Consider the following 12674-nt stretch of genomic DNA (forward strand, 5'->3'; position numbering starts at 1 on the left):
TAAGTTCTCTATAAGGAGACTTTTCTTCAGAAGGTGCAGGGAGAAGCACTAGTTTGCTATTACTTAAGAGAAAGGAAAGGATACATTTTAGAAAGCTAAGCTCCTGTTAGAACATACTCAGAAAATGATGCACAGAAAGTGCTTCACCGAAGTCCTGACTCTATTTCTGTCTTCCTGAATATCTGGAAATGATCCAAGGTGACACAGCACCTGCAGTGACTATTGATATGTACAGGATCAGGCTGTTAATGATTTCTCAGGCCTTTGTATATTGGTTATAAATCATAAAGTGAGTAAATTTATGTTGATGTAAAACACATCTGTAGAAAGAGAGAGGCAGAACCGGACAGAGATCATGCAAATCTGTTCCCTTCATAAAAAGTTAAAGAAAAAGCACTGAAAAATCAATAGGCCAGTGTCTTTTCCTCTTTAGCTTCCAAAACCATCTCACAGCACTGACTCCCATTGCACTTCCTCTAATCCTTGTATTTTTGCAATTGCTTTATAAGTGTAAAAAATGTTGACGTTCCAGTCTGAATTTGAAAAAAAAAAAAAAAAAAAAAACATGTTAAGAGAGCATAAAACTCTTGGAGAACTAGTTTGCTCCATTTTTATCTATATAGGGGGAAACTGGTCTCTGAATGCTGGTATCCTGATGCATTTCACAGTCCACTGCCGGGCTTGTACAGAAAGGCTTCCTGGTTGTGTCTGAATATAATGGGGAACCACAAATCCTAAAACTGAAATGCAAACCTAACAATGGACTTTTCAGTCTTATAAAGTCTTATAAAATGGAAAATTGGAAAGTGAGAGCATGCTGTATGTTTTTCTGATCTGCATTTTGGACAATTGGTCATGATACCTTGGCCTTTGTGGAGACACTGGAGACACATGGAACACCATCAGAAGAAGAAAAAAAAAATCAGCAATGGAAGTATTTTATATATATATGTATTTATTTATTATTATTATTTTAAGTGGAGTTCAGCATGACTCTTCACCTTTCCCCTGGTGGGTTAAGCTGCTGTTGGTCCCTTATGGTGCTCCTGTAAACCCCCTTCCAACCTGGGCAGCCCAGAATTTACTGCAGCTGTACCTGAGGAGCTCTTGGGAAGAGAAGAGCTGTTCTCCTGTCACAGATGGGAAGCTCAGAGAGGCTCATGTGCTGAAGGAGACCTGTGGTGGAGAAGAACCCAGTTGCTCAAGGCAAAGGTGGATTTAAATGTGGGCAGGAAGACAGCGGTGCCGTGCGGCCTGTACGTGATCAACAGAGACCATTTCTGTCTCTGTCACGGTCGTGTTAAGTCAGGCAATTAGTTACATGGGCTTAAGAGGTAGGACTGTTTGTGAAGGATTATGAGTTAAAGGGAGGCTTTATGTGCCAAATTGGCCATTCCTATATCCAATGCTAGCTTCTGGGTATTCTGACCTTCAGTTTGATTATCCAGCTGTAAATACACAGAGTTCCTGCTTGAGGTGTTGGTCTGCCTCCTGCATCTTAGAAGAGGAAACAGATCCTCAGGAATCTGCAGGTTTCAGCTGCTTCCTGCTACACGCAATGTTTGAGCCTTACAACCTTGGTGTTAGGAAAACCACCTGCATCCAGCCCGCCAAGGCACAGCTTGCAGGTCAGAAACCTGAGCTAAGTTTTGGCAACTAATTTGTTCAAGCTGCCTTCCAAGGAAGCACAATGATCAAGTCATCAGGCTTGGATAGGTATGTTTGAACACCTTCCTTGCTGTGGGATTAGTACAAATATCTGTAAGGATTCTGGAGATTGTGGGCAATATATTCACACACATGCCCAGCAAACCCAGTGTCAGACCTGGCTCCAGAGAGGCTCTTGTGCAAGGACTGGGCCCCAGGGACCTATACTTGATTACAGCATTACTAGTAATCTTTAAGGAATTACTGGAGCTTTTAATCTCATCCATACTTATTTTCTAGTCTTCTCAGCAAAGTGTGGCCCATATCACCAGGCCAGTGCTGTGGAACAGCAAACAGCAGATGAGAACAAGCCCAGAGGGGTTTCCTGCAGAGCAAAGAATCCTCCGCACTCTGGCTGCACAGCCAGGACCTCACACTGCCCCATTTCCCTGTACAAAGGCACTGGAGCTTCAGGGTGATCTGATTACCTTGCTGCAGGTGTTGTTTTAGGTTCAATAAACTTAGGAATAAACTTTAGGTTCAATGACACAAACCATTGAGGCAAAAATTTTTCTTTTAACAAACACTTTGCAACCCCCCCTTTTTTTTTTTTTTGTCCTTAAAAGGACTATAACCATCTTTCTTTGCAATTAATTTTCAAGTGGAAAGCATATTGTAGCATAAATTAATAATGTAATTACTGATACCATAAGTATTACTGTTTCCAAATTGAAGGATCTGGAGTTATTTCCAGTTTCCTGGGTCCAGGTGAACACCCTAGCTACATCACAGCTCTATGTGATAGTGTGACCTGAACAGGCATCCCCTCTTCTCCCTGCTTCTTGCCTGGTTTTGGAAAGAAAGCCAGGCATGCAGACAAGCAGGGAGCTGCACCGTGATCTGGACAAGCTGGACAACCCAGAAAGCAACGTGGTGTATTTGGATGTGATTCACTCTTAGGTAGGCAGCACATGCACAGATGAACTTTGATGGTTCCACCAAGACAACGTAGAAGTTAGGGCAAATGAAGGAATTGTGTGGGAGGCCCACTGGTTATAAAAGGAGGTTTACGACTTTAGCAATTCTTTACATTTGTCTCATGCAATAAGTCTAGGTCCTGAAACTTGAATATGCCTGTTTTTCAAGCTGTAAATACCTTGTGCTGGGATGTGACGTCCTGGGGAACCTGTAGGGCCAGCTTAGAGCCTTGGGCTGTTCAAATAAGAGGCAAGGTGAATCATCACTGGGTGCTTTAACCCCAAATTCAGGACCAGAGGGGAAGGGGAAGTGTTCCCCACCTCCCAAGTCCACTTCCCAACATGGTATCAGCTCTAAAGGTTGGAAGAAGGACAGGAATTCTTCTCTTCCTCTCTGTTCCCTGGCTACAATCAGCATGGGCCCTGCATGAGCTGGAGAGCAAAAAGGAGGAGGAGCTGGACAGAGGTGTCATCTGAGTGCTAAGACACAGCTGACCTGACCCGTAGCAGTGACAGCTGTTCCTGGGCTAAAACCCAAGGTTCAGTCCCTGACCTAAAATAAAAAGTAAATATACCCGATAATGAATTTGTCAAACAACATGTCTGGGTCTTAGCTGGAGCAAATGTTCCTAAAAAAGACAGAATACGTCAGAGAGAAATTTCTTGATGAACAGGAGGGCAGATTTTGCTTTTAGTTATATAAATGCAACTTCTTTTGAGGTCGCCAGCAAGGAATCTCACTAATGGAAGTAAGAACAGAATTTTCCCTCAGCACTAAATAGAGCTGACCTTTGAAATAAATGGTATTACAAATTCTTTGGCCTTGTGTCATTTGCTTTTTCTCCTTAGGATCCTGCTGCTGGGATAAGTTATTGCTGGAATAGCTGCTGCCACAAAAGGAAAAAGAGCCTTTGTGTCCATGGCAGACTTAGGAGACATGAAGGCTCCAAGATAAAAACCCAGCACTTGTGGGGTCTCGTTGTTTTAGGGGATCTGACTCATGGGTTGTGATCTGTTTAGGGTTGGCAATGTTGAAACAAGCTAGGTGAGGCACAATGTCACATGGGACTTCTAAGATGAAGAACTACTTCAGTGTCACCACTTAATTGATACCACCAAATTGTGAGTCTCTGCTGACTGAAAGGATATTAGGAGAAGAAGTCAATGGTGAATTTAACTCATTCATGAATCCCTTATTTTTCTTTAATAAAAAATAAATAAACAACAAGACCTCCAAGGAGAACATTACTTGGTGTAGCTCATGACTTAAACGTGGAGATCAGCCCAGTTAGTGCCGGTAGATGGAGCTACAACCACAGAAAGCCCTTCACTGGCTGCACTGACTTCAGGGACGTCCTTGGACACTCAGTCTTCAGGGTTTCTCCATACCCTAATTTCCAAATAAGCAAAGCTGCCAGCAGTGCAATTAGGAAGACTCCTTATAAGTTAACTACTTTGTCTGAATGGATGGGGGTCACACTTTCATCTTTTTTTTGTCATACGCAGACACAGCAACATCTTAGTGCCATACACTACTTCATACTTCTGTCGGTATGTTCATATTCCACATTTCATATTTTTTGGGAACAATCCCAATACAGTAACGCAAAGCAAAGCCCCTTTTCTAAGGAGGTAAGAGGCATCTGGAGATAGCATCCTTCCCTCTTCTCCCTGCAGGACTCAGTTGGCTTTGTTGACCTCTATAAATCACATGTGACTGAAACCCCTGGAGCTCCACTAGGTCAGACAAGTGGAAACTGGCTTTCAGACCTTAAGGGGATTTTGGAGAGATTTCTTTTTCCTAGGGAGTTATGGATGTTAACCAAGTCAGCTCATTTAAAATGGCAGCTGAAGAAATGGAGCCACAGACTTTGCAGAGTTTGCAGATACTAAATTCTTTCAGATAGTCGAATTCTGTGCATGCCATGAAGACTTCATCAAACTGAGCTGGCACAAAGGTGGCAGATGAACTTTAATGTAGATAAATACAGGGCAAAGCATCTAGGAAAAAATGATCTATACCAAACTTGGAACTGAGAGTTACAACTTAGGAAAGACATCTTGGAGCCATTGCTGATGGCTCTCTGAAATCATCAGCTCAGTATGCGATGGCAAGCAAGAAAAGTCAATAAAATACTGGAGCTCATGAGAAAGTTATTAGGAACAGAACAGAGGGTGTAATGTTGCTGAGAGAGAGAGAAAGAAAAAAGAGAGAACAAGAGGAAGAAAGAGAAGAAGAAAGAGGCGAAGGAAGAAAGGAAGAAAGAGGGAAGAAAAAAAGAAAGGAATGAAGAAAGAAAGAGAAAAAGAGAAAGAGAAAGAGAGAGGAAGAAAGAAAGGGGAAGAAAGAAAGAGAGGAAGAAGGGAAGAGGAGGACAGAGAGGAAGACAGAGAGGAAGAGAGGAAGACAGAAGAAGGGAGGAGGGGAGGAAGGAAGGGAGGGAAGGAGGAAGGGAGGAAAGAGAAAGAAAGAAAGAAAGAAAGAAAGAAAGAAAGAAAGAAAGAAAGAAAGAAAGAAAGAAAGAAAGAAAGAAAGAAAGAAAGAAAGGAAGGAAGGAGGAAGGAAGAAGGAAGGAAGGAAGGAAGGAAGGAAGGAAGGAAGGAAGAAGGAAGGAAGGAAGGAAGGAAGGAAGGAAGGAAGGAAGAAAGAAAGAGAAAGAAAGAAAGAAAAGCTGTGGATACAGACAGTATTAGTATGTTTATGATGGGATTAGGCTAATCAATGAATAATGGATCAGTGTGTTAAAAGGATGAAGGAGGAACGGATGCTCTGGTGTCCCTAATCCACCAGTTGTGGATTTTGAGTGCTAAGGGAAAGAGTTGCACTGTCATGTTCAAGCGTTCATCCTAAATAGCAGTTCCTCATGCCACCACCAGAAAGCAGTGGGCTAGATGGCTCACCAGTGTGACCCCTGGGGCATCTCTCACCTTCTGCTGTTCAGCAAAGAAGCTTGTGACCTTCCAAGTGGTGAAGTTCCCCTGTGGGATACAGCCTCACATACACAGTCCATCCTTGCATTACTGAAATGCTGAGTGCATTTCATCAGAACTGATAGTTTAAAATAAAGCCAGCCAAGTTAAGATTTTTAGGAAAATGTACAACTTCTATGCCCCAGCATAAACAGAGATCAAGAAGCTCTGTTTGGTACATATTTGGTACATATGAATAACAGTGCTGGCTCCTGGTCCTTCACATTGCAATGGAAGAACAAGAGGTAAAATCAGGTCATCCTCTTATGCACAGTTTTGGGAACAGTGAATGGATACAATACAAGCTGCCCAAGTTAGCTGAGAAAGTTCTCTTGTCCTTTAACTACTGCTCTTCAGACTTTCCCCAAACAAATATTTCATCAGTGACATGTTGAAAACTAAGCATCTAAGCTTGTACATGTACAAGGTTATTGAAAGAGAAGTTTCACAAAATCTTCCTGTTCTTTCCAAGATACTTACTGTCCTGTTTCTCTCTCCCCCAGTTCATTACCTTTTCTTCTACAGCTCTGCAAGGGCTGGGCTGCCTGTATGCACTTGCTCGTGCATGCGCATGCACACACTTCCTCATCCCACTCACATTTTTTGCCTTCAAAATCCCATAGCATCCTGATTCAAGCCATCTATTTCCTCTGCGCTATCTTTTTTTTTTTTTCTTTCTTGTTTGTCTTTTTAATGCAGACCCAGTTTCCTCTATGCAGTGTCTTCAGTCTCAACATGCCTTGCTGATGTTTCATCCTTCCTCTTCTCATATTCCTCACCCTTCATTAATCTTCCCTGTTGTCAGCATTTACCAATTATCTTCTGTGTTAGACACAAGACGGGGATGCTAGTCATTGGAGTGACTCAAGCTGTGCCTCTTGTAGGGGCTGTGGGACTCAGGTAACAGGAGTTACACTCTGCTTCTGGGCATGCCACTAGTGCTACGTGTCGAGTCAGGGACCTGACAGGTACCTGCCTTGCCCTTGCAGAACATGCAGCTGCTTGGTTGTGTAGTTACAGGTTGGGTGTTCTGGTGTCTTGTTTTGTTTTTCACTATAGGCAAAGCAGAGCAGCTTTTCCTAATTGCTCCTAGAAAGGTCTTAATGACTTCTGATTAAACTTTTCTCAGAGGACCCGGCAGAAAATAAGCAACTAGCATGGAGAATTTCTGGCAAATCATAAGCAATTGAAAAAGTCTTTTAAAGGAAAAGTGTTGTTTCCTCAATTATAGACTGTTTCCTGCCCTAGCCAGAGCATCTTTAACCCTTCATGCTAAACAAGTCCTTTGACATCAAAGAAATTCTGCCTTTTCTGGACAAAATGTCAGCTGTATGATCACCACTGAAAAACCCTTGTATTGCTACAACCAAATATTTTCCATCACAGTCTGAACGGCATTTTCCTCAAGTAAAGGAGGCAGTTTCCTGAGTAACTGAAGTATCTGCTCCCTTCCCAGATCACATCTACTGCTTTCCTCGAGGTCTGATGTTGCGGTGCTGCTCTCCTGGCTGCAGCCGGGCTGTGCCAGCTTACATCAGCCAAGCATCCAACCTGCTCTTTCACTAAAGCTCTTTTTCAACCTTTATGCTTCATTTTTCTTTACCCAGCAGCACCGTGAGGGTGGGTAACCACCCACTGGCTGCCAACAATGTCTGTCCCAGAAGGCCATGAGCAGATGGAGCAGGTGAGGATGCTCTGCGATGGCTGGAAGAAAACAACCACCACAGTCAGGAGAGAGCCCCTGAGTCCCTGGCTCAGATGTGTGCCAGGCAGAAGGGAGCAGGCTTTTAGCAGCAGTGTTTCAGAGATCTTCACAATACCACTCTTCCCTCAGAGAGTATCTTGTATTTGAGTGTGCATTAAAGGGTAGCAAACTGCCACGGGATTTAGTGAGACTGTATTCTGTGAAGAGGCAGCCTGGGTTGTCTTTAACAGGAGATGATATAGGTCTGGAAGCTTTCCATTTTCCATCCTGCTGGCTTCAGCAATAATGTCATGTAAATCCAAAGGGAGACAAGTGACCTTCTAGCTCAAGGCACTGTGCTGGTAACACACATAAACAAAGCCTGTAGCTAGAGGGGGGAAGAATTTCACCAAAACAAGGTCTAAGGAGAAGTAATTTCCTTTACCTTTCTGTGCAACACTCTTGTGATAAGAGGTCTCCCCTGAGCGAGTGGTATTTCAGGCCCCTGTCACCTGAGGGGTTTAAACTCCCCTCTCCCTTTGTCAGAAGAGATCATTAAACAGACACTCATCAGGACCGAAATGGCTCACAAACACACGTCCATGCTGAAGTTACACCATAGTCCATAAAGCAGTCTTGTATTCGCAAGGTAACATCAGTGAACTTCAGCTGATGGCTGTCTTCCCACTGTGCCCTTGTCTTCTGTTACCAAATGTCTAGAGAATATCCATGACAAAATGACACAATTACAGAATGGCTGAGGCTGGCAGGGCCCTCTGGGGTCCATCCGGTCCCACCCCAGCTCAAGCAAGGACACCCAGAGCAGGGTGCCCAGGACCACGTCCAGGTGGCTTTAGAAGATCTCCAAAGAGGAGGCTCCACAGCCTCTCTGGGCAACCTGTGCCAGTGCTTGGTCACCCGCACAGCACAGAAATGCTTCCTGATGTTCAGGGGAACCTCCTGTGTTCCTGTTTGTGCCCATTGCCTCTTGTCCTGGCACTGGGCACCACTGAAAAGAGCCTGGATCCATTTGCACCCTCCCTTCAGGTATTTATACACATTGATGAGACCCCCCCGAACCTTCTCTATGCTTTTCTCATTTCTACATAAGACAGGTTCAAGTTAAAATATTAATAGCTGTAAAACATGGTCCAGTCCTTGGATTATAGTGTCACTACTAGCCACTATCAGCTTGGATTTTCCCCTCTTCTCGCAGCACATGATGTGCTGACAGCTGTCCCCGGATGCAGTCTCAGGCAAGCCTGCCTCCAACAGCAGTTTGGGATGTCTCCACCCCACTGCTGCTCCTGTCTGAAGGATGCTGTTGCATGTCCCATCCTGGCCCCATGAAGGACACCTGTCCCAAGGGGAGCTGGCAGCCTTTTCAGGACACAGGCGAGGCATATGTAGCAGCACATCCAGCAGAAAGGGGAAAAAAAGGGTTTAAAATATTTCCTATCTTTAGCATTTGAAAAATATTGACTGTTCCAGTGTAACAGTGTGCCCCTTGTGGCTTGCTCCACAGCTTAGGCCAGCTCTCCCCTTTGATGTTTTGCCCACAGTATAATAAACTTCAACAGAGAAAAGAAAAACAGCTCGTCTCCTTGAGAGCAATGAACAAATGAACTGCAAATGTGAACTGAAACTGTGCAGTGTTTTTTGCAGCAGCAGATTCTTTTATGTTAAGTGGCCTAAAACGATACTGTAAAATTCAAACAAACAGAAGAGCAGTCAGCCCAGCTGGAATTTGCCTGGATCTGCCTGGGTAGAAAATGTTGTGTTTAAGATGTTTTAGTCAATTTCTAAATTTTGGTACCTGCAAAAAAAGGGAAAAAACTTTCTTCAGAGCTAGGTATTTTAGTTCTCCCTTCTGCTCTGACTCTTGGTTTCAGGCAGCTCGGTATCAAAGAAACCAAACTGAAATAAGAAAAATGTAATTTCTGGGAAACAATCAGTTGTGGGAAGAGCAGAGCTCAGGTCCGAGAGTTATAATCAGAAAATAATTTCTGTAAGACTCACCAAAATGTATGGCCAAATCCTCAGTACCCTATAAGTTAAAAGGGAAATGTTCTCTCTAATCTGTCTTGAACACTTCTCTTGGGAGATTTTTTTCCCCTCTCACTGTGTTCTTTGCTGTTTGTGTCATTCCTGGAAAGGGACTTCTTTTCTACATATCTTCTAATTTTGTGGTGGGGATTGTGGACTCTGGCAAAGTGCCAGAGTTTGAAGACTTTCAACACCAAAAGTTTCTAAGAAAGAAATTATGTCAGATAGACTTTCTTACCTCATATGACACTTGGCCTGAGAGTTAGTGCTGTTATTTTATTATTTTTTTTCTAGTATGCTGTAAGAAAGCTACACTAGACTGGTAGAGCAGACTGTAGATTATCTTCTGAGCAGTTCTTCACAGGTTTTATCCACAGAGGAGCAGAAAACTTTACCAGGAGAATGTAGTGCATCAACAGGAGCAACATGCCACATGAGCTAAATTTGGGACCTATTTTTGGAAGCGTGTATCTGATGTAAAAGGCTCAACACCATAGCTTTTTTAAGTCATAAAGGCAAGCTCCTCAGAGACCTGAATTATGACTGTTGTGCACATTGCCATACCTAAATATGGGCTCAGACCCCAGGCTGGACTTTCCTGACTGGATGCAGGGTGGGAGGGCAGGTAAGGCATCCCAGTGCACAGATGGTACCTCATTTTTAAAGTATCCCATAACCAAGTGTAATGGAAGAAGGTCCAAGAGATGAGATGTGCCTCATGCTCATCACACACCTGTTTGCAAGCCATGTCTGTGCACACATCAGTACACACAGGGCAACAGGCCCCCACACCTCACCGACCCCAGGCAGGGATGCTAAGGACAGTGCAATAGGCAACACCATGTCTTGCTCTCCCTGTTGGCATCTGTCTTAACTTCTGAATTTCATGTGGTCCTGAGCAATACTGGAAGACCTGGACTGGAGACCAGTGCTCACCAAGGAGTGTTCTTCTCTGAAGATGCTGCAGAACTCACTGGTAGAGAATTGGGGTACATCATGGGACTGTGTATGGATGTATCTGCAGACAGAGAATACAGGGAACCGTTCTTTCAAGGCAGAGAAGACCCCATGGTCTTCTCTTTCTAACCCCAGGGTTAGAAAAAGTGTATTTCCATGAAGAGTTTCTACGTAATTTTTCTGCTCTAAAGTTCAGCCCTTGTATGATGTAAACCTATGCAAGATGCCCCTGCTACAGGATGCCCAAAAGACCCTTTTGATGATCCCTTTGACTCCACAATGCTCCAAGGCACTGAGGGTCCCAGAATGAAAACCACAACTGGGGTGCCAGTGACAAAGGCTGTGATGTGGGCATCTCAAGAAAGTTAGAGGCATGCCTCTGCCAGGAGTCTTCCAGGTAAAGTGTTAAGGACAAGTTGGCTTGGCTAGCAGGTGTGAAATTTCACCACAGAAATGCACATAGGCACAGACTGCAAGCCCCTGGCAAGCCATTTTTGTACAATTTCCATGCCAAGTGCTCATGCTAACAGCTTTGCATGCAAGTCAGAACAAAACTGAGTCCCAGTTCCAACATTCTCCTGCTCCCACATGGCTTTCCCTGAAATCACCTTGCATGTCACAGTTGCTTAGCATTGAGCACCGTAGTTACAGTTGACAAGACCTCAGATTTATGCAGGCCATAAGCTAACACACCAGAAGAGGTTTGCACGAACTGAGCCAGTTCTGCACAGAAGCAGTGGTGCTCCTGTCACATCACTGCAGCACACATGGGTGCCCGCCTGGCTACGTGCTAGCTGGGCTGGGCTGACACCCAGGACTGGAAGAGCTGATGTTCTCCCATCCCCTGCAAAATGAGGGTCAGGGTTTGCTGTTAGCTCAAGAGCAATATTCCAGAGGGATGGTAAGAAAGGTGCCAGATAACTTGCTTCCAATGTGACAGAGGACTTACAAGCCAAGTGACAACAGGACACAGTATTCAATTATTGCAGGTGAAGTCCCTGACATTTGCTAGTGTCCTTAGAGGATTCTGTGAAGGAAGTCATCTGTGGGAGTAGGTTTATGGCAAGAAGCTGTCACTCACAGTTTGTTTTTCAGCAAGACTTCATCTTCCATCCTAGCCTATGATACGAATATTGGATGAGTGGCTGATGAACCAGAGGGGTCATACTGCCATCCAGAGGAACCCATATAGGCAGGAGAATTGAGCAAAGATGAACCTCATGGTGTTCAACATAGGAAATGTAAACTCGTGACCCTTAGGAGCAAAAACTTCAGGCACCAGTACATGCTGGTGAGAAGAGAAGGTACAGCAGGATTTCATTGATGTATATAAATACTTGTTGGGGAGAGTAAAAAAGACAGAGCCAGTAACAAGACAAGAGGCAATGGACACAATTTGAAATAAATTATATTTATATATTTAAAAACAAAAGCAAAACTTTTTTTTTGTGTGTGTGTGTTTTTGTTTTGTTTTGTTTTTTTGTTTCCCCCACAAATGTGGTCAAACAGTGACAGGTTGCCCAGAGAGGCTCTGCAGTCTGTCCTTGGCAATATCCCAAACCCAACTAGATACAGCTTTGAGAAGGGCAGCTGGACCAGAGATGCAGAGTTCTCTTCCAACCTCAGTTATTCCACGATGCTATGACTTTGGCAACACAAACAAAGCAAACCTCATCAGCAGAAAGGCCTGAAAGAGATGTGCCTTACACTTAGATAGATTTTCTTCAGGCAGCTAAGCAGCAGGAGCACAATATAAGACTGGTCACAGCACACGCTGCTTTGCCAACTCAGGTGATTCTTCAACAGCAAATGATCTGAACTGCAGGACCCATGTAACACTGTCTCAAGGTAGGCCTGACAGGACGTGGAGCTACTGCTCAGTGGTACGATGCAGACATTTCAGACTAGCTGAAGAAGCCATAAATCACAGACCTGCAGAACAGTTGAGGTTGGAAGGTGCCTCTTGAGGTCATCTAGAGAGCCCCTTTTCTCTGCACACTTGCAGGCAGTGCAACGTTAGATACACCATATATACACTGTCATAGTCAGTGAGACTTGTGACACCCATCCCATCAAGATCCTTCTCTGAAAAGCCTACAGACTGTTGGAAGCAGCTTTGGGTCAGGATGTTAATGGAGGTCTCCCAGCCATATGTCCTACTGTGGCCCTCAGAGTGCTTTGCAAGCTATATTCATTTCAACTGATTCATCTTTCTTTGAGTACTTTTTAGGGGGTTCTTCCTCTTAGTTTTTCCAGTGTCTACCACAGACAGAGTTTGTTCCCTTTTCTCTCAAATTGGGATCGTATAACTGATAACACTGTTCGTCTCTATTTTTGTTCAGATGGCTTTTCTTCAGGTGCAAGCATTTAATCTCTTGCAGTAACTACAAAGT

This window comes from Anas acuta, chromosome 2 (assembly GCF_963932015.1).
Source record: "Anas acuta chromosome 2, bAnaAcu1.1, whole genome shotgun sequence".
NCBI classification, from domain to species: Eukaryota; Metazoa; Chordata; class Aves; order Anseriformes; family Anatidae; genus Anas; species Anas acuta.